The following is a 24348-nucleotide window of genomic DNA, read 5'->3' on the forward strand; positions in this document are numbered from 1 at the left end:
AATGCTTCATTAAAGCTGACGGATGGTACACACCTTTGATTATTCAGGTGCTGATTAGTTGTAAAAAACACTTACACCACCAAAGTGTCAGCTAAATAGAGTTCACATCTTATGATATGTTAAGGCTGTGCCTGCAAGGAATAGATAAAGGCAGTCTTAGGAGCTCTCGTGGGCATTATTTAAGAACCACTTTTATCATCATATTTTGTTTTAGTATTTCCATTAATGTGTGAAAATTTTAACGATGGAAACTATAAAAGGGCAGTTCTTTAAACTTGTAAAATGTCTGAAAAATAAAAAATGAAAAACAATGAAACAAAGATTTTTTTTTATTGCAAGCATTTAAAAATACACAGTTGGCAAGTCTCTACTTAAAGCAACTATTTTATTATTAAGAAGTAATGTTCTTTCTTCTTTTTATGTTTAATGGCAACATGACCAAAATAAAATAGAGGTAAGAAAAAAAACATGACTCCAAAGTTGAGTTTATAACATCACAACTTATTTCTAACATTAGAATTTTCCCCAGATTCTGATTATTTGGGACTCCATGGCAACCAGCAATCAATGAATGATATACAATTAAAAATCAGTATCTAGGCTGGGCGCGGTGGTTCATAACTGTAATACCAGCACTTTAGGAGGCCGAGGTGGGCAGATCACGAGGTCAGGAGATCGAGACCATCCAGGCCAACATGGTGAAACCCCGTCTCTACTGAAAATACAAAAAATAGCTGGGTGTGGTGGTGAGTGCCTGTAATCCCAGCTACCTGGGAGGCCGAGGCATGAGAATTGCTTGAACCCAGGAGGTGGAGGTTGCAGTGAGCCAAGATTGCACCACTGTACTCCAGCATGGCTACAGAAGGAGACTCCACCTCAAAAAAAAAAAAAAAAAATTTCAGTATCTATCTGTAGCTCCAATGTGCAATGGTTTCCTTACTGTTTTCTCTTTTGAACCAAATATATGGTTTCTTTTCCTTTGTTGCACTTTATTTGTTCAGCAATTCAAATATTGATTGTTTTTTCTTCTATACTTATTGTATAACTTTTAATGATCACATTATAGGTATTATTTATTTTAAATAGATGAATGCATTTGGAAAAGGGTATATTCACACAGGACTCTATGTCAGAATGGCTCTAACAGGCCTCACAGTCATCCAGGATTCTAAGTATTTCCTCTCTTTCTTTTTGATCTCATGGAAAGCTTGATCTCTCTGCAGTATTCATGAAGTTTGCTTCTTCGGGTGGTTTATGAAATTTGCTCATTTAGAGCATCTTTGTATGTGTTAACGCATTGGGAACTGACTTAGATAAGTTGAACATGACAATTTCCATGAATGGTTGCAGCTCAAATAGTCCTTCATTGCTTTGGAACTCATCAAAGAAGAGATGTCACCAAGTTATGTGTTTCTCTGGATGATTTAATTAATGCTCTTTTATTATTCTATAAGCATAATATGCTATAAAACAATCGAGATATAATTTGGAGAGAGCAGTTTTTTCGTTTTTTTTTTTTAATTTCAGCTTTTATTTTAGATATACAGAGTACCTGTGTAGGATTGTTACAATGGTAAATTGGACCCATTTAGTGAGAATAGCACCCAAGAAGTAGTTTTTCAAGCCACAAATCCTTCCCCCACTTCCCCTACTTAGTAGTCCTCAGTGTCTAATGTGTTATATGTGTACCATATTTTCTTTATCCAATCCATCATTGATGGGCACCTAGGTTCATTCTATGTCTCTCCTATTTTGAATAGTGTGGCAATTATGAAAATATGATATAAATTATTATTGGCTATAGAAGAATGTATTTTGTAATCTCATATTAGGTATCAATTTTTTGATTATCATAAAATAGTGGATAGAAATATCAATGTTGTTGGCACAATCTCAAAATCAGCTAACCATATTAATGTTCAGCAGGAAGGATTAGTAGATAAAAGTGTGAGCTCTAGATCCAGATTGTCTGTGTCTGAAACTCAGCTACAGGCAAATTAGTCATGTAAAATTTCATAAATTGTAAAATGAGGATAAATACAATGCCAGTTCATGCACTTTTGTGGAGATTAAATTAGATAATACATATAAAATACTTAGCAGACTACCTGGTCCTTAATAAAAAATCAGTAAGTATTAACTATTATTGTTATTATTGTTATTACCATGCAGTATTTACCTAAAACAAACAGTAGAACAAGGTGGTATTTTAAAAAGTAAATTTTGTTATCTGTTAGTCCAGAAAATGATCTTTGTTGAACATGCACTAAATAAAAATATATTTAGAAGTTAAGCAAGATTTTGGTTCATATACATTCTTAATATATTGGATAATTTATTTTTTGGACCAAAATGAGGTATAGTCAGTGTTCAAGATAAAGCATATGAAAACATTTTGCTGGAAGATTAAGGATCACAAAAAAGATTAAAAATTGGCATTACTATAAGAAACTTTATTGTTTAAAAACCTATCTTACAGGAGAGTTATTTATGCATCATATATTCATCATGTGTTTTTAATATTATAGAAATTTAATATTATAGAATGAGAAGAATTATATTCATTAACAATAAATGACCTATCTCAAAAGCAATTGTATTTTTAATCTGACCCCCTCTCTTTATTTCATCTTTTTGTATTGAGTCATATGTTTCTCTGCTGCTAAAAAATATATTTAGCTCCATTGCTCAGTAGCTACTTTTCAAGACTATTGAAACCCATCAATGTATGTAAGAATGTTCTCCACTGCTCCTGTATTTGCTTTCCTATAATAGTTATGGTCAAGCACTGCTTAATGGGAATCTAGTAGTCATTTTCAATTGCATAAAATTTACGTAACTTAGTTTGCTAATCATGTCGATAACTATGGCATTCTTATCTTTCTGTATTCTTTTTACATTGCAGGAACTGAAAGCCAGAAAAGCATATTTCCCAGAATTTTTCACAGCATATTAGGATTCTTCACTTCCAGGTTAGATTTCACCAATGAGAGCTATTTATATGAGATTTGGTCAGCTAGAGGGATTCAGCAGTAATTGAGTTTTCAGCAGTAGCAGCCAAATGCCTGGATTTTAGCAGGTGATCAGCATGGATTCCAAGAAGATTCTGGCTGTTCTCTGACAGATCAACCACTTTGATGATGCAGACAGCTGACAATATAAACATCGGTTCCTGTGATTCTGGCACTGCCGGATTTCTTGAACACTCAGTGGTATGTTCTAGGATAGTTACTTTCCTAATCCTGCCAATACGTTTTAAAACTTTATTTTTTATAAATAAAAAATTCTTCCTCTTTGAAGTACCTAGAATGGCTTTCTTTTTGAAAAACAACTGAATTCACACTGCAAAACTACAATGTACAATGCTGAGCATAGGGAAAAATACATGGATATAAAATTCTATAATGTGTTTGAGACATCTGAAATTTAAATAATGTAATTGACATTTCTAAAGTCAAATAAGACTCTAAAAAGCATTTCCCCCCAGCCAGAAAAGATTTTTATTGATATTTCTATCCACTATTTTATGATAATCAAAAAATTGATACCTAATATGAGATTACAAAATACATTCTTCTATAGCCAATAATAATTTATATCATATTTTCATAAGTGCCACACTATTCAAAATAGGAGAGACATAGAATGAACCTAGGTGCCCATCAATGATGGATTGGATAAAGAAAATATGTTACACATATACCATGGAATACTACATAGCCATAAAAAAAATGAACTTATGTCCTTTGTAGCAACAGGGGTGGAGTTGGAGGTCAGATTTCTAAGAAAATTAACACAGGAACAAAAAACCAAATATGACATGTTCTTATTTAAACATTGAGCTCACAGGGACATAAACATGAGAATAAACAACACTGTGAACTACTAAATGGAGGAGAGTGAGAGGGAGCCATGAGCCAGAAAAGCTACCTATTGGATACTATGCTCATAACCTGGGTGAAATATATCCAGGCAGCAAAACTGCACATGACTACCTGTTATCTAAAATAAATGGCAATTTTAAAACAGGAACATAAAGTCATAGCAATAGAAACTAACTAAAATGAAATACAAAGAGTAACAAATAAATAAATTTAAAAAAGGATAGTATCCAGCCTTCTCCCATTAGTCTAAATGCTCATCAAGAGAACAAAACACTACTGGAACATAGATAATAATGTGAAGAATATATTTTCCCTCAACTAGTGGCAGTATAATTCATCTAAGGAGAAATAAATGGTATATATATAAATTATATATACAATATGTCTCGTGTGACTCATAGTGAGGTTTTGGTCCATGATGGATTGCATATAAGATGTTGGTCCTATAAATTTATAATATTGTATTTTCACTATACCTTTTATATGTGTAGATACACTAATACAATTGTGTTACAATTTCTTAAAGTATCCTTATATTACTTAAGTAATATACTTAAGTATATTCTTACAGTAACATACCAAGCAGGTTTGTAACCTAGGAGCAATAGGCTGAACCATATGGCTTAGGTGTGTAGTAGGCTATATCACCTAGGGTTTTGTAACTACACTCTATGTTGTTGGCACAATCTCAAAATCAGCTAACAATGCTTTCCTCAGAATACGTTCCTGCCATTAAATGATGCTTGACTGTATATTGAATATGGAAGCCCTAAGTTTTCAAAGAGTCAGACCATACAACAAAAAAGGCCAACAAAATGATGGCCTTTTAGAGAAAGAAGTCAAGGGAAGAATAAGGAGATAAGAAAGTGGAAAAAGGGAGGAAGACACCAGCTGTGCACAAAATGAATTATCCTTGGGACCCATAAAAATTCATTTTATTTTATACATGAATACTTTGTGTGATTGAATTGCGTGTGTGTGTGTGAGTGTGTGAGTGTGTGTGTGCGTGCAATAAAAGGAGTAAATTTGGCTTCTGTACTGATGCAGGCAAACAATTGCTGGTGTATGGGAACACAGATGCCAGGAGCTGATGAATTGCATGGCCTTGGGAATTTGCAAACATTAAGGATAATGCTTTGGAACTCTTCAAGTCAAGAAGTTAAAGTTTCAGGTCAATTTTACCTAGATTTTTGAGGTGAGCATTTCAGAAATTTCTTGGTTACGCCTCTTCATGCTAGTCCTGAAACTTGTCAAGTGCCAGTAACAGAACATTTTTTTTTCTACTCTGTACTTAGAATAAAGATTATCATTGCTATTCTTATAAATTATTGTAGATATTTAAGCAGAAAAATGAATGCTGGTGTATGAGTTTGTTTGCATACTGCTATAAAGAACTGCCCAAGAGTGGATGATTTATAAAGGAAAGAGATTTAATTAACTCACAGTTAAGCATGGTTTGGGAGGCCTCAGGAAACTTAACAATAATGGCAGAAGGTGAAGAGGAAACAAGCACCTTCTTCACAAGGTGGCAAGAAGATATGCAAACAGGGAAAATGCCAGAGGCTTATAAAACCATCAGATCTTGTGAGAACTCACTTACTATCAGGAGAACAGAATGGAGGAACCACCACCATGACCCAATTACCTCCACCTGGTCCCACCCTTGACACTTAAGGATTATGGGGATTACAATTCAAGATGAGGTTTTAGATGGGGCCACAGCCAAGCCATATCAGCTGGTATTGTACTTTTCAGTTTGTAAGTCAAACACCTATTTTCTTCTGAGTCATTTTACAATTCTGTAATTAAAGTAGATCTAATTTTTTTAATTGCAAAACGATGACACAGAGTCTCTTAGTTGTTAAACTACATGCCTAAGTTTTAAAAAATAAATAGTAGAATATTTTAAAATGCACTTTTACTATAGTTCTCTAAGTGACTCATTTTTCTGGGCTATGAAAACGTATAAACTGAAAGTTTTTTTATTCTAAAAATATAAATATAGTGGGTGTAAATACACAATTTGTATTTTCACTCTGCTGTCAAAAAACAACTCTGTTGATGGCACTCAATTAGGTTACTGACAACTAAGTTGATGTTTTTGCTTATTATATTTCATGGGCAATTATTATTAAAATTGTTTCCTAAAATAGGTTTCCAATATAATTCCATTCTTTTGTCTCATGCAAGAAAAATTCCATATCAAAATCTGACACAAACATATTTCTCTTCTCAAAAGATTGAAAAATAAAACCCCAGAACCTCCTACTAAATATGCAGCAATATTTTTAAATTTGTAAGTCACAAGTTTAATACTTTTTGTTCTTATTTTTCTTTAGACTCCTAGAGTAAATATGCCTGCCAGAAAATTTTTATTAATGGACTTCCAACTGCTACTTTTCTGCTTATCCTTTTCCCAAATGCACGTATTTTATTCCGAAGATTTGTAGTTTTGCAAATAGCGTTTAAACATATATCATCAAAGGTAATTCAGTATTAAGACACTTGGTTTTGATAAGCTTTTTTAAAGCTTTCTATTATTATATAATTTTAAATTTAAAGAAGTGTTGCAAAAATTTTAAAGAGAGTTAAGGTAGCATAACTCTACCCCGTCACTAATGCTAATAACTTAACATAGCCATAGTACAATGATCATAACCCAGAAATTTGCTTCTCTTGGTGATATGGAAATATGGTTAGTCTAAATGTAAGTGGATAATACATCTTGAATATTATCATGTATAATATCAGAGAAATAATGCAGTTTAAATCAAGTTGTTACTTCGGTTGTGGTTTTCCTTTAACACTTGGTTTACAACTAATTTATTTAGATCATAGGACCTGATGAGAGACAGAATAATAATATTTTGTCCTTAAGATTAAACATTTATTTCAAATACCATAGTAATTTTTATTTTAACATTCTACTAAAATGTTTTCCATAGTATGAATGAGGGACTAATTTAGATTTTCTTCTCTTTCGATCACTTGACTTCTTTGGAATAGATATCTTTTGAGGATTTTATTTAATGAAGTCTCAAAAATAGCTGACCACAATCAGTATCTTTACAGCAATGAGGCTGGATGTGGTGGCTCATGCCTGTAATCCCAGCACTTTGGGAGGCAGAGGCAGATGGATCATGATGTCAGGAGTTTGAGACCAGCCTAACCAACATGGTGAAACCCTGTATCTACTAAAAATACAAAAATTAGCTGGGTATGATGGCGGGCACCTGTAATCCCAGCTACTCAAGAGGCTGAGGCAGGAAAATCACTTGAACCTCGGAGGCAGAGGTTGCAGTGAGCTGAGATTGCATCACTGCACTCCAGCCTGGGCAACAGAGTGAGACTCTGTCTCAACATAAATTAATAAAATAAAATAAGATACAATAAAATAAAATAAAGCAATGAAAAAGCTGTTGTTCTATATGGAACAGTTTTCCACTACTATGTAAAATTCATCCGTTCATCACTGAATATAAATCCTGAGTATTCTTGTCTAGTTCTATCTATCTATCTATCTATCTATCTATCTATCTATCTATCTATCTATCTATCCATCCATCCATCCATCTATAATACATATTATGTGTGTGTGTGTATGTGTGTGTGTGTGTATATATATATATATATATATATATATATATATAATTTGTTCTATTGATATATTTTGGCTGTGTCCCCACCCAGATCTCATCTTGAATTCCCACATATTGTGGGAGGCACCCAATGGGAGGTAACTGAATCATGGGGGCAAGTTTTCCCATGCTGTACTTGTGATAGTGAGTAAGTCTCAAGAGATCTGATGGTTTTATAAAGGGGAGTTTCCCTACACAAGCTCTCTATTTGCCTGCTGCCCTCCGTGTAAGATGTGATTTGCTCCTCCTTGCTTTCCACCATGATTGTGAGGCCTCCTCAGTCACGCAGAACTGTCAGTCAATTAAACCCTTTTTCTTGTATAAATTACCCAGTCTCGGACAGGTCTTTCCTAGCACCATGAAAACAAACAAATATGTCTATGAACAGTAATTTAGGTAATTGGGATAAAGAATAAATCCACTATAATTTTAGTATGAATTTGTTTCATCGAGTGTCTAAATACTGTGAAGTAACTGTTACAAACATTTACTTATTTGAAAAATTTTTACTCTACTGGTTATCTCCCATTCACCTCTCTAGAACTGTCTCCAAGATCCTCTAGCTGCTTTGTGACTATATGAGCAGTCCTTGGGGTCTGTTGCACTATGGCTTCTGGGGAATGGGGACTAGGTAATGGGAAGCATAGGCAAGAAATGAGAATTAGATAGAAAGACAAGGTCAAAGTAATTATTTATTTGGCTCATTCTGTGAAGAGTTACTACAAACTGGCAGCTTTTATCTTAGAGTGACACTGACTCAGCTTTCTCTCCTGGGTGCAAAAAATTATTCCCCTCCCCTAACCCCATTCAGGCTTGAGATATCAAATTTTCCCATTCTTAGTAGTCCTATGACACTGTAATATCCACACACACTGTGTGTATCTGCAGTGGTTGGGGAGAGGGAAAGAAAGAAATACAGGGAGAAACAGACAAAAAAGAGACCATGGAACATGGAGAAATCAGAAGTCAGAATTCTAGGTTTCATGACCTCAGATAACAGAGATAAGGTAGACACAGAAAGCAAGAAAATTTGCTCAGCACAAGTGGTTGTGGTACGACCTGGGCAAATTAGAAACTCATACTTTTTTTTTTTTCTAGCTCAAGTTCTTTATCTTACTAATATGTGTCAGTCTCATCACTCTTTATTCAAAATTTAAGAATATATTTCTGCAGTTTGACCTGTAACAAAATTATCTTAATAATATTGTTTTAAAGATACTGTTGATAAATTTTATTCCCACTTTGATAACGTGTTGACTGTTCAACCGTAATTTTCTGAAGACATAAACCCATGGTCTATGGAAATGTCAGGTCTTGGGTGTGAATTAAATAAAATGGTGCATAGTGTAGAGTGCTGTAGCCAAACTGTAATGGCTTAGTGGCCTTGGAGGAACCCAGTAGTTGCCCTAGATGGACCCAGTTCTCTCCATTTTTTTGCTTGTAGTTCTCAGGAATAACCGTAGAATGTGCCAGAATGTAACATCCTGAGATAGGGAAGAGAGGAGCTGAAACAGCTCACGTTCTGTTCCTCTTTTCCCTAGAAATGCGATGTTTTCCAATGCTTTAGCCAAAGAGTAGTGGAAATCCTGAGGAATATAACCTGGGGTGGGCCGTCTTTCGGGGTTCCTCAGCTCAGTCCAGACTCCCTATAACATTCATGCTATAACCATTATGGTTCCATTACAGAAAACACAAAGGGTAAAATATTCAGAAAACCTATTGTCATATCTGGTTTAAGTCTTTATTGTTTTCAGTTTCACGTGCCAGTGGCTGGTCTATTTCTTGCAAGAAAGTGGGGAAAAGATTCCATCCTCAGTTATTTTTAAAAAAACGACTGAGGTTTTTGCTAGTCTATTATGTATTTTGCCTATCAGAGGAGGACATGGAGCTTCATAACAGATCATTTTGTTTCCAAGGGCCTGCCCAAGTTTGTGTACTGCTCATTTGAATTTCATCATTCTTGACTCAAAGAGAAGAGAGGCACTGGTGGAAAATAATGTATCCTTTATTGTATGTTTACCACATGCTCTGCGCTGCACTAGAAGTACTGTCTAAATGCATATCTGTATAGGTAAAGGCCTACATACACTTTCTTGCCTCTCCTTTCTCTCTCTCATTCACAGACACACACGTACATTTTACTCTTTACCACAAATTAGTGCATAATTCAAAAGCATGGTGATTTGTCTAAAGTTGACTAAGAAGTAAACATAAAGCAAAGATTTGAACTCAAGTTCTTCTACAACACACTAGAAAAATTAGGATACAAATCACATGCTCTTAATCTACTACAAGGTGATTTTAATTTTAATAATCAGCTTTTATAATATGTTTATCAGTTCATACAATTTTCTTATTCTAGATTTGGTTCATCTGTATTTACATAGGTGCTATTATTACATTCTTCATTAAAAAAAATAAAATAGATCCATATGCAAGTATTTGGAAAAAGCTAAGAAGGAAAAAAAGGGATTTATGGATAGAATCCAGCAAAACATTATCATGAAGCAATTAGAAAGGCAAAATGTCCAAGTGTCTGGGTCCGCTAGAAGAAAAGAAAGAGTGGATTAGGAACCAACTCAATGTGAAAATGTGAGCATGCTGGTCTAACTGGCAGGAAAGCCCATGTCTCTGTAGGTGATTCTTACAGCTTAAGAACACACACATATATTCCAAGTAATGAATCTTCTATCATACATTTACTCCCCTTTACAATTTCAATATTTTAAATTTATGAATTTCAGAAATGTTTTCCTTAACATAAATCAATGTTTTGACTAGGAAAAATCTGCAAAATGCTTTTCTCACCACATTGAAGATGATTTCATTTTTAAATAAATGACATGCCATCAATAAGGAGGACTGAGCTCACAAAGACAAGCCTCACTCCCAGTATAAAAACATATGTGTAACTGCTTTATTGCACAATTCATCAAAACAAATTGATTTTCATTTTTTTCTGCAATCACTGCCTTCTATCACGTTTTTCTAAATCTCCCTTTTCCTTAACCCAAGTTGTGGGCAGCGTCCATTATTTTATGTTCATATTCAAATATATAAGAAGACTATTCAAGTTTAAAATTCTACTCTATGTTCAATTAACATTAGTTATTCTTCTTCCTATCAACACCAGCCATGCTTTAGCAAGAAGGATTTGGGGAGGACAGGGAAAGTATGTTCTTTTGCTGAGATGACTCCTCCATCTGCTCCTTTTCTTCCTCTTTGTGTTTCCTCTCTGGCATATTCATGTGGGAAGAAGGAATAGATGTGAGAGGCAGGTACTTTTTACATACATATTTGTCCACTGTTGTAGACACCTGTCTGCTGCCATTTCTCCTTTAAGACAGGCTTGCTTTCATGTAAGACAGGGAACAGAAGCTGTTTATCAAGTGGATAACATGTGTAAATATTTCATGGATCCTGAAGGCTAAAAACCCTCTGCACAATTTCCTGATGTGAGAAATGTAATCCAGCATGGCCTCTTTAATTCCATAACTGTCTACACTGCATCTTTGTTCAGCAGCCAGCCTCCTTAGTGGTGAGGCATAAGTTATTTCAAAGTAGACCTCCTTTACAGCATCCACTTGACCACTGAGAGATTTCTTCATCCTTAGCATTGTAAACAATTGTTTGCTGGCTACTGCATGACTTTCTTGTATCTATACTGTTCTTTTCAATAATACTCTTTTCCAAGTTCAAATAGTAAGCCTAGAGGATAGGTAGTCAGTGTAATGTATTAGTAGTGAAAGAAATGTTAGTCTACATAATTGTTCCAGTCCTTTTATAAAATACAGGGTAATTATTACCTATTTGTTCCCAATTGTAAGTCCTAGTAGCCAATTTTCACATAATAAAGATAATTCCATTTAACACGACATATAAAAACAATAAAAAATAGCATTTTAAAGAAAAAAGAAACCCATTGATGCTAGAAACCATGAGAAAAGAAAACACTAGAATTATATATAGATGTTAAACCCTTTTGGTTAATGGCAATATGACTGAAAACTTGCAGACTAAGGTTTCACGTGCCACCTGGAGGGGAGGACATAGCATTCACTCTAGTAGAAGAAGGCAGCCAGAACAAAGGCCTGCTTTACTCAAAGACTAGAAAACTGAAACCACTAGATTCCTATTTAAAGCATGACAGGAGAGTTAATCATTAGAGATAGAAACGTGGAGCCTGTACAACTCATGGTTGTGAGGCTTGGAATTGCATTTCTACTTGGTAGTAGGTTTTCAACACCAAAATTAAATAGCCTACAGCATGTCCAGACTCACTTGCTACCTTAGAATCACGTAAGCCAGAGCTGCAAGTTGTGAAGGAATGTTTCTGGAGTCAAAGCATATGGAACTCTCTACAGAAGGAAACAACAACAAGCAAAAAATACTGCCACTGAAAATGTAGCTCAAAAATAAAAATCCCACTTAATAAAGAAATAAACTATCATGACAAAAGTCACTTGCCAAAAACAGGAGAACTAGCTCAAGTCAATAATCATTCGCTGAAAAATAATATTGAGTAATTTCAGACAATTTACAAATTAGAGTGGATATAATATATAATATAAAGTTAATATAAAAAACAAAGAAGAGATCTGAGATGAAGTGTATGTAATGGTTCTTGTATTGTTCAGAAAGTGATAAACATATAGTGTAACTTTCATTTTATCATAGCTGAGTATGCACATTAGTAATTTAAAAGAGACAAGTAAAAATTAAAATATAATGTATTTAAAAAGTAAAATCACAAAGAAAACCTGATGTATTTAGAGGAAGGGAAGAGAGAAAAAAAATACAAACCAAAACGGTACACAAAGAAAACAAAATGACATGAGAAAAGCCCAAATAAATCAGAAAATACAATAAATATGTGACTTCAACTTGCCTATAAAAGAACAGTGTCACAGATTGGATTTATAAACATGCTGCATGATATTTATTAGATACATGCAGATAACCTAATGATACAGTGAATATGTGAGTAAAGGAATGGAAACAATGCTTTAAGACATCATATTAACATAATATTTTATGTGTATACAATTAATGCCAACGTTATACCTTAGCAATATTAACATTGCATTAAAAGTAAGAATATAAATGACTGTAACTGAGTGGAAAAAGGTATAGAGAATCAGAAAGAGGTAATTAAATCTTTATGCACCGAGTGAGGGGGAAAGCAAAGATGGTGAAATAAAATGCTCCACTGATCGTCCCTCCTAAAAGGACATCAATTTAACAACTATGTACAAGAAAAAGGACATTCGTAAGAACCAAAAATCAGGTGACCACTCACAGTATCTGGTTTTCACTTCACGTCACTGAAAGGCACACTGAAGAGATAGGAAAACAGTCTTGAATCATTGATACTCTCCCTCATCAAGACATTGAACTCAGTTCTGCATTGTTATTGTAGAAAACAAAACCAGCTGATGCCCACCTGTGTATAAAGCATTTAAACCAACCCTAGATAGAAGGGAATTGCCAATCCCAGTGGTCCTAATGAGTTTCTGCAAGCCTAGCCACCATGGACTAAAGTGCTGTGGGGCCATAAGTAAACTTGAAAGACAATCTAGGCCACAAGAACTACAACTCCTAGGAGAGTCCTAGGGCTGAAGTGGGCCCAGAGCCAGTAGACCGGGGAAACAAGTGACCTGATGAGACACCAGTCACAGTGGCTAAGGAGGGCTGGCATTATCCACCTCCTAAACCCAGGCTGCAGAGTTTACAAGTTCAAAAGGCTGCATAGCTTACAGGTCCTCCACTTGAGGAGAGGAGAGAGGAGTGGGGAGACTTTCTCTTGCATCTTGGGTACCAGCTTGGCCACAGCAGGGTAGAGCACCAGTCAGAGTCTTGAGGCTTATTTCCTAGGCCTTAGCTCTGAAACATTTCTAGCCACACCCTACACCTGAGGGAAACTTGTTGCCTTGAAGGGAAGGACCTAGTTCTGATAGAACTTATCATTTTGTAACTGAAGAGCCCTTGGCCCCTGAATAATAAGCAGCAAAACTCAAGTCCTATATCAATGGCCTTAGATGAGACTCTCTCTGGCTTCAGGTGACACCCAGCACATTATCAGCTGTAACAGGGCAAGACTGTTTTAACTTGAGAAAAGTAGAGGGAAAAGTAAAGGGGACTTGGTCTTACACCTTGGATACCGACTTGGCCACAGGTGGGTAGAGCACCAAGCAGGCTCTTGGGGTCCCTGATTCTAGGACTTGTCTCTTGGGTGGCATTTCTGGACCTGTGCTAGGCCAGAGGAGAGTCCACTACCTAGAAGGGGGAGACCCAGGCTAGGCAGCATTCACCATAAACTGACTGAAGAGTCCTTTGGCATTAAGGGAACATCAGCAGTAGTCTTGAAGTACTCCTGGCCTGGGGTGATAATGGCTACAGGGTGAGGCTCCTCTGCCTTTGGAAAGAGGAGGAAAGAGTGAAAGGACTACATTTTGTGGTTTAATTGCCAGCTGAGCCACAATACAATAAAACACCAGATAGACTTCTAAGGTTTTTGATTCTAGTCTCTGATTCCTAGATGGCACATCTGGACCCACCCAAGACCTAGGGCAACTCATTGCCCTGAAGGGAAGAATACAGACCTAGATGACTTCGTCACAGTCTAATTGCAGAGCTCCAGGGTCAGTAGTCCCCAGCAGTAGCCAGGAAGTAATTATGGCAGGCCTTGGGTGAGACGCAGCGCTGTGTTGGCTTCAGGTCTGACCCAGTGCAATCATAGTGCCGGTGGCCACAGGGGTGCTTGTGTCACTCGACTACCCCACTTTAGGTAACTCAGAACAGAGAGAGAAACTCTATATTTGAGAGAAAGTAGAAAATATATCAAGAGTCTATGCCTTGTAATCCAAAGAATTTTCCTGGATCTTGCCTAAACTATCAAGGTGTGATCTCTATGAGTCTGCAAGAACCACAGCATTACCAGGCTTGGGGTACCCCCTAAAGGATATACAGCTTAGATCATAACACCCAAGTTTTTCAAATTTCCAAAAAGACTTCCCAAGAAAGATGGCTGCAAATAAGCCCAGACAGTAAAGACTACGATAAATACCTGACTCTTCAATGCCTAGACACCAAAGAACATCTACCACCATCAACACCATCCAGCAAAATATAATGTCATCAAATGAACTAAATAAGGCACCAAGGACCTATCCTGAAGGAAAAGAGACATGTGACTTTTCATACAGAATTCAAAAGAGCTGTTTTGGGGAAACTCAAATTCAAGATAACACAGATTCTCTCAGACAAATATAACTAAAATATTGAAATAATTAAAAATAATCAAGCAGAAACTTTGGAGGTGGAATCTGCAATTGGAATACAGAAGAATGCATCAGAGTCTTTTAATAGAAGGGTTGATCAACCAGAAGAAAGAATTTGTGAGCTTAAAAACAGACTATTAGAAAATATACAGCCAGAAGAAACAAAAAGAAAAGGAATAAAACACAAAAAAACATGCCTAGAGAATATAGAAAACAGCTGCACAAAGGCAGATCTAAGTAATTGGACTTAAAGAGGAGGAAGAGAAAGAAACAGGAGTAGAAAATTTATTCATAGTGATAAGAAAAAAACCTTTCTAAATCTAGAGAAAGATACGAATATCCAGGTATAAGAAGGTTATAGAACACCAAGAGATTTAACCCAAAGACGACTACCTCAAGGCATTTAATAATCAAACTTCCAAACATCAAAAATAAAGAAAGAATCCTAGAAGCAGCAAAAGAAAATAAACAAATAACATACAATGGTACTCTAATATGTCTGACATCAGACTACTCAGTAGAAACATTACAGGTCAGACAAGAGTGACATGACATATATAAAGTGCTGAAGGAAATAAATGTTTATTCTAGAATAGTACATCCAGCAAAAGTATCCTTCAGATATAAAAGTCAAATAAAGACTTTCCTGTACAACAAAAGCTGAGAGATTTCATCAACACCAGACTGTCCTGCAGAAAATGCTAGAGTACTTCAAAGTATGCTAATGAGCAATAATAAATCATCTGAAGGTACAAAACTTATTGACAATAATAAATACACAGAAAAATACAGAATGTTATAGCACGGTAATTTGTGGTGTGCAAACTCTTTTATCTTAAGTAGAATGACTAAATAATGAAACAATAAAAAATAATGACTACAATAAATTTTCAAGATATACACAATACAATTAGATATAAATAAAAACAGCAAAAAGGTAAAAAGCTGATGGACAAAGTTAAGGTTGATTGTTTTTATTAGTTTTCTTTTTGTTCATTTGTTGAACGTTTGTTTTTCTTTGTGCTTGTTTTTTTTTTTTTATGCTTGTTTTATTTTTGCTTATTTGTTGGTTCGTTTGTTTAGGTAAATAATATTAAGTTGTTAAGTTGGTATCACTCTAAAATAATGGTTTATAAGATAGTGTTTTCAAACTTCACAGTAACCTCAAGCCAAAAAACATTTTCTAAAATTATCTTCTCTAAAAGGAAGACAGGAAGGAAAGAAAGAAGGAAGAAAAGATAACAAAACAAGTATAAAATAAGTAACAAAATGGCAGGAGTAAGTCCTTACTCATCAATGGCAACATTGAATGTAAAGAGACTAAACTCTACAATCAAAAGACATAGACGAGCTGAATGAATGAAAAAGCAAAACCCAGTGATCTGTTACTTAAAAGAAACACGCTTCACCTATAAAGATAGTCAAAGACTAAAAATAAAGGGATAGGAAAAGATATTCCATGCAAATAGGAACCAAAAAAGAGCAGGAGTAGCTATATTGATATTAGAAAAAGCAGATTTCAAGACAAAAATTGTAAGAAGAAAGATGTCAGTTCAGCAAGAGGACATAACAATTTGAAATATATATGCACCCACCATTACAGCAACCAGATTGATAAAGCAAATATTATTAGATAAAGAGAGAGATAGTCACCAAAGCAATAATAGTTGGAGACTTCAGCATCCGACTTTCAGCTTTGAACAGATCTTTCAGAAAGAAAATCAACAAAGAAACATCAGACCTAATCTGCACTATTGATCAAACGGACCCAACAGATGTTTACAGAACACTTCATTCAAGGATGCCAAATACACATTCTTCTCCTCAGCACATGGATCATTTTCAAGGATAGACCATATGTTAGGTAACAAAACAAGTCTGAAAACATTCCAAAATTTTTTTTTAATCATTTCAAGCATCTTGTCTGAACACAGTAAACTAAAACTAGAAATCAATAAAAAGAAAAATTTTGGAAGCTATAAAAACACATGAATATTAAACAATACATACTCTTAAATGACAAGTGAGTTAATGAAGAAATTCAGAAGGAAATTTAAAAATTACTTCAAACAAATGATAATGGAAACACAACATACCATAACCTATGGGGTACAGAGAAAGAAGTGCTAAAAGGGAATATTATAGCTGTCAGTGCCTAGATCAAAAAAGAGGAACAAAAATTCAAATAAACAACCTAATGATGTATCTTAAAGTATTAGAAAAACCAGAGCATCTCAGACCAAAATTAGTAGAAGAAAAGAAATAATAAACATTATAGCAGAAATAAATAAAATCAAAATCTTTAAAGCAATACAGAAAATCAGGGAAACAATAAGTTGATTTTTTTTAAGTTAAAAAACAAGACTGAAAACCTTTAGCCAGACCAACTAAGAAAAAATGGAGAAGATCCAAATAAATAAAATCAGAGATGAAAAAAAAAAAGTCATTACAGTTGATACCAGAGAAATTCCAAGGGTCATTAATGTCTACTATTAGCAACTATATGTCAATAAATTAGAAAATCTAGAGGAAATGGACAAATTCATAGGCACATAAAACCTACCAAGACTGAGCCACAAAGAACTCCAGTACCTGAACAAACCAATGACAAGTAATGAGATTAAAGCCATACAAAAATATCTCTAGTAAAAAGAAAAAAAGAAAAGAAAAAGTCTGGGACCCGATTCTGGGATGCTAAGTTTTAACAACCATTTAAAGAAAAACTAATACCAATCCTACTCAAACTATTCTAAAAAATAGAGGAGGAGATAATACTTCCAAAATCATTCTATGAAGCCAGTATTACCCTGATACCAAAACCAGGCAAAGACACTTTAAAGAAACAAGACTACAAGCCAACATCTCTAATGAATATTGATGCAAAAATTCTCAACAAAATACCAGCAAACAAAATTCAACAATCCATATCATCATAACCAAGTGGGATTTATCCCTGGGATGCAAGGATGGTTCAACATATGAAAACCAATCAGTGTAATACATCATATCAACAGAATGAAAAGGACAACAAGTATATGATAATTTTACTTAATGCTGAAAAAGCATCTGACAAAATTTAACATCTCTTTAGGATAAAAACTTTAAAAGAAAACTGGGTATATAAGCAGCATACCTCCACAAAATAAAGGCCATATATGAATCACCCACAGATAGTATCATACTGAGTGAGGAAACACTGAAAACCTTTGCTCTAAGATGTGGAACATGTAAACAATGCCCGTTTGACCACTGTTACTTAACATAGTACTGGAAGTCTTACCTAGAGCAATCAGACAAGAGAAAGATATAAAGGGCATCAAAATTGAGAAAGAAGAAGTCCAGTTATCTTTGGTTTCTGATGATATTATGTTTCAAAAAAACAAAAAACTCCAGAAGAAAACTAGTAGAATTGACAATTGACAAAAAAAATTCAGTAATGTTTTAGGTTATGAAATCAACGTACAAACATCAGTAACATTTCTATATGCCAACAATGAACAATATGAAAGCGAAATAAAAAAGTAATCCTATTTACAATAGCCAGACATATAATTAAATATCTGAAAATTAACCTAACCGAAGAAGTGAAAGATTCCTTTAACGAAAACTGTAAAACACTGATGAAAGAAATTGAATAGGACACCAAAAATAAGAAAGATATTCCTTTTCCATAGATCATATGAATCAATATTGTTAAAATGTCCATACTACTCAAAGTCATCTACAGATTCTATGCAATTCCTATCAAAATACCAATGACACTCTTCACAGAAATAAAAAAAGTCCTAAAACTCATATGAAACCACAAAAGACCCATAATAGCTGAAGCTATCCTAAGCAAAAATAACAAAACTGGAGGAATCATATTACCTGACTTTAAATTACTACAGAACTATTTTATTCAAAACAGCATAATACTGGCACAAAAACAGACACATAGACCAATGCAATAGAATAGAGAACCCAGAAACAAATCCACACCCCTACAGTGAACTTATTTTTGGCAAAGGTCCTAAGAAGACACATTGCAGAAAAAACTCTTTAATAAATGGTACTGGGAAAACATACTATCTATATGCAGAAAAAAATTAGACCTCTATCTCTCAGCATATACAAAAATTAAATCAAAATGTATTAAAGCCTTAAATTCAATACGTCAAACTATAAAATTACTACAAGAAAGCACTGGGAAAACTCTCCAAGATATTGATCTAGAGAAAAATTTTCTGAGTAATATTTCACAGGAACAGGCAACCAAAGCAAAGATGGAGAAATGGGATCACATCAAGTTAAAAAGCTTCAAATAGCAAGGAAAACAATCAACAAATTGAAAAGACAATCCACAGAATGGGAGAAAATATTTGCAAAATACTCATTTGACAAGGGAGTAATAACAATAATATAAAAGGAGCTTAAATAACTTTATAGAAAAAAATTATTAACTGATTCATAAATGGGCAAAAGATTTGAATAGACATTTAAAAGAAGACATAGAAATGGCAAACAAACATACAGAAAGGTGCTCAAAATCACTGTTCATCAGAAAAATGCAAATCAAAACCTACAATGAAATATCATCTCACCTCAGCTAAAATGAGACATACCCAAAAGACAGGCAATAACAAATGCTGGTGAGGATTTGGAGAAAAGAGAATCTTCGTATACTGCTGGTGGGAATGTAAATTAGCATAATCACTATGGAGAACAGTTTGGACATTCCTCAAAAAACTAAAAATTGAGCTACCATGTGATCCAGCAATCCCACTGCTCGGTATATACCTCAAAGAAAGGAAATCAGTATATCAAAGAGATATCTATACTCCCATGTTTTTTGCAGCACTGTCTATAATAGTCAAAACTTGGAAGCAACCCAAGTTGACAGATGAATGGATAAAGAAAAGTGGTGCATATGCACAATGGAATACTATTCAGTCATAAGAAAGAATGAGATTCAGTCACTTGCAACAACATGGATGAAACTGGAGGTAGTGATTTTAAGTGGAACAAGCGAGGCATAATATCATACATTCTCACTTATTTGTGGGATCTAAAAATCAAAATAATTTAAATTATGGACATAAAGAGTAAAATAATGATTTTCAGAAGCTGGGAAGGGCAGTAGGGGGCTTTTGGGAAGATGAGGATGGTTAATGGGTACAATAAAACAGAAAGAATGAATAAGATCTAGTATTTGATAGCACAACATGGTTACCATAGTCAATAATAATTTAACTAGAAGGTATGATTGGATTGTTTGTAACACAAAGGGTAAATGTTTGAGGGGGATGGATACCCCATTTTCATGACATTATTATGCATTGTATGCCTATATCAAAATATTTCATGTACCCCATAAATATACACCTACTGTGTACCCACAAAAATTAAAAATAAAAAATAAAAATAAAAAGTTTTAAAAAGAATATGCAGGGAACAATAGAGAGTCAAAGTATATATAGTGCAATTAATAAAATTGCTCATTGAAATAAACAAGTTTAGGTAGGGTCCTCACCCTACCTAACTTCTAACAGAGTAGAAGACCTCACACTTTCTAATAGTAATAATAACATTAATGTTGTCGTATGTTGGGAGCTTTCATCATAGGATTAATGAGATACTACCTGATCTGATTTGGAGTTAGGGCAATATGAGTGCATATGGGCTTTGTTGGCAATGTTGTTTTATTTCGGGATATTAAGGCAGCTAGTTATAAACATTTCAGTAAGTGAGTATCTTTTTCTCTTTATCTTCTCTCCAAATGACAATTCTTTAAACTACTTACCAGTAAGCATTGCTGGGTGCCTCTGTCCTAGGGGTCCTATGGGACAGGCTGGCAAAGTAAGAGACTATATGTAGGCGTGCAATTGTTTCTATGACCACTTCTCACCTGGTTTCCAACTCCATAAATTATCATAATCTTCCTTTGTAACAGGTAATCCCAGGATTCTGCTGTCTCGCCGGGATTAAACTTTTTTTTTTTTTTTTTTTTTTTGCCTAGGCTTTGGGTTCCTGACCACTGTATTCTGTGTTTTATTTTGGGAGAATGGTGAGGGAGCAGAGGAGGCCAGTTGTACTCTATATAAATTTGAAAATAAGTTTTTGTGGCAGGGCACGGTGGCTCACAACTGTAATCCCAGCACTTTGGGAGGCCGAGACAGGCGGATCACGAGGTCAGGAATTCGAGACCAGCCTGGCCAACATGGTGAAACCCTGACTCTACTAAAAATACACAATTAGCCAGGCATGGTGGCACACGCCTGTAATCCCAGCTACTCAGGAGGCTAAGGCAGGAGAAGCACTTGAACCTGGGGGGCGGAGGTTTCAGTGAGCTGAGATCATGCCAATGCATTCCAGCCTGGGCAACAGAGTGAGACTCCGTCTGAGAAAAATAAAAAAAAAAAAAAAAGAAACAAAGAAAATAAGTTCATGTTTTCCATTCTAGAACTCGCCAGCAAAATCAAAAACTCAGAATTCTATGGAAATAATTAGCAAGTTTTTTATGAGAGTTCTTCACGGCTAGCCCTTTCACTGGATACTCTTGTTTGAAAAATTAGCTACACTGTATCTATTTTCTATTCAATTTCTGCTTTTCAAAAAGATGTTGAAGTATTTTTTATAATGTAACTTCTTCTTTTTTCCTTATCCAAGGATGCAGTTTAATTTTATTTTTGTTATAATTAATATACCCATAGTAGGTTATATAGTTTGGATATGTGTCCCTTCCCAAATCTCATGTTGAATTGTAATCCCCAGTGTTGGAAGTGGGCCTGGTAGGAGATGATTAGCTCATTGGGGTGGGTTTCTTATGAATGGTTTAGCATCATCATCCCCTTGAGACTGTCCTCCCCATTGTAAGTTCTTGCAAGATCTTGTTGTTTAAAAATGTGTGGCAGCCGACCCAAGCTAGTGGCCATGTTATTTCCTCTGCACCTGATGGCAGCCACTGGAGCCAGAGCCTGACATCTCTACCACTTCCACCTTCTGCTCGGCAGGTCCCAACCCTCTTTCTGTTTCATTGCACTCGGATGGGCCAGCCCAGAGGTCTGTGTGGCCATGAGAAATTTCTTGCACTCCTATAATGAGCCTGGCATTGTGATGAAATACTTTCTCCCTGTCATTTGAGTGAATCTTTTCAACAACACTAGGAGATAATGATGATTGAGTTGAACAATTGAGAGTTCTGAAACCAAAGCTCTTGAGATTAACAATGGCAGGAAAATCATCACTTCTTAAAGTAATTCTCTTTGAGATGGTGGAGTTGGGAAGAGTTGTCTTATGAACAGATATGTAACTAGTAAGTTTGATACCCAGCTCTTCCATACAATAGGTGTGGAATTTTTAAGTAAAGATTTAGAAGTGGATAGATATTTTGGTACCATGTAGAATTGGGACACAGCAGGTCAGGAGCGATTCTGAAGCCTGAGGATGCCATTTTACAGAGGTTGTGATTGCTGCCTGCTTACTTTTAGTGTTGACAATTCCAAAGCTTCCAGAACTTGAGTAACTGGAAGAAAGGATTCATATATTTCGCTGATGTGGAAGAACCCAAAAGCTTTCCTTTTGTGATTTTGGGTAACAAGACTGACATAGCGAACAGTAGGTGTCTGCAGAAGAAGCCCAAGCCTGGTGTAGGGACGACAGCGACTATCCTTAATTTGAACCAGTGCAAAAGATGCCACAAATGTGGCAGTAGCATTACAACATTCTGCCATGAGTGTAAGCTTCCTGAGGCCTCCCCAGAAGCAGATGCCCCTATGTTTTCTGTACAGCCTGCAGAACTGTAAGCCAATTAAACTTCTTTCCTTTATAAATTTCCAAGTCTTAATATTCTTTATAGCATTGCAAGGATGGTCTAGTACAATAGGTATTATGTAAAATTCTAAGTTGATTAATATATTCAACATGTTTTCCTCTGTTTTACAATTGACATATCAATTGATATATATCATAGAGAGAAGTTTTTCCAGATCTTTATTTCCTAAAGGTCTGTCATTGCTCACCTGTTTTCTCTTTTGCCAAAAGAAGGAAGAAGTGTGAATCTGATAATTCAAAGTTCAAGAATATTAATTTGGACATGTGACTAGTTGGCTAGGCTGCTATTATTACCAAGCATAAATCTATATAGTATTTCTTAATTTACATTCCTCTCTGACACGCGGGATGAATAAATTAAGGCAGAACTGGTTCTTCAAGGCAGATCAGGCACATTATCCTTCTTTATAAATCCTATTCTTTATTTTGTTGCCACATTGTATTTTTAGAGAAAATAGTCTAATCTATTAGAATCCTTTGTTTCTTTTCCTTTCTGTAGGTGGCTGCTGAGAATGTAGTTATAAATGTACTTCGAATACAGGCCGTAAAAATCTGGAAAGTCTAGCTTAAATTTTTGGTCTTAATCACTGATGTTGATCCTACTATATGACATTTGGGTATGGGCATTAGGCTCATTTTTAAAAAAGCATTAATTGATTTCCCATTTCTCAGGAACTCCAAGGAGAGGAGAGATAACTTGCTTGCAAGACAAGACTGAGATGTTTTTAAGTATACTATCAAAACACCATTTATATTTTTTGAATACTTCTCTGGAAAAATAAAAGTTGGAACTTTTTAACACTTTACCAAGATACTGTTTTGACCTTCCATTGGTGTGCTGTCTCAACCAAGACTAAAGACTGTTTAGAAGTAACAGATTCAACCTTGTAACCAGAAGATAATTAGATCAGACAAGTTTTACAATGAGCAAAAACCAAGAACAGACAGAAAAGAGACTCAGAGAATCCTGACAAAAAGGGCTAACCACAGCTTACTACTTTCCAAGACTTGGACTCTTGCCATCATATGTACTTCATTGCTATGTCAAGAAGCAAGTCCTGACAGAATTGCATAATAAGATCTGAGCAGTATTCTTACTGACTACCAAAAACTGGAGATTCTTTATAGGGTTAGAAAATAATTTAGACTTTTTATTAGTTTCCTATTGATGTTGTAACAAATTACCACAAACTTGGTGGTTTTAAAAAATATAAATTTATTATCTTACACTTTCGAAGGTCAGAAGTTTTCAAATCAAGGTGCCAAGAGGTCTGAGTTTCTTTTGGAAACTCTAAGAGAAAGTGAATTTTTCTGTCTTTTCTGGTTTCCAGAGGCTGTCTGCATTACTTGGCGAGTGGGCACTTCCTTTCATATCTACAATCTTTGCATCCATTGTTACTTCTCCTTCTCTTTGACCTTCTTGCTGGCATCTTATACGAACTTTCATGATTACAATAGTCCCATCTGAATAACCCGGGTCAATAATTACATCTCAGGATGCTTAACTTAATCTCCTAGACCAAGGTCCTTTTGCTGTGTGAGTTAACATATTTACAGATTTATGGAATTAGGATGGGTGCAACTTTAGAAGGATATTAGTCTATGCAATGTTGTACAGAATTCTGTAACAGTAGCTGGTGAGTATATTTACTGCCCCAATAAGATTGGATGTTATCCATTTGATTTAAAAATTACTTAGCATTGTTTTTAGCAACAGTGTTTTCTAAAATTTAG

General features: G+C 35.1%; 1 pseudogene; it reads left to right on the forward strand.

Annotated features, from left to right (window-relative positions):
* Positions 1-22009: 22009 nt before the first annotated feature.
* LOC111542709 lies at positions 22010-23179 on the forward strand (annotated as a pseudogene).
* The last annotated feature ends 1169 nt before the right edge of the window (positions 23180-24348 follow it).

This window comes from Piliocolobus tephrosceles, chromosome 4, assembly GCF_002776525.5.
Source record: "Piliocolobus tephrosceles isolate RC106 chromosome 4, ASM277652v3, whole genome shotgun sequence".
Classification (NCBI taxonomy): domain Eukaryota; kingdom Metazoa; phylum Chordata; class Mammalia; order Primates; family Cercopithecidae; genus Piliocolobus; species Piliocolobus tephrosceles.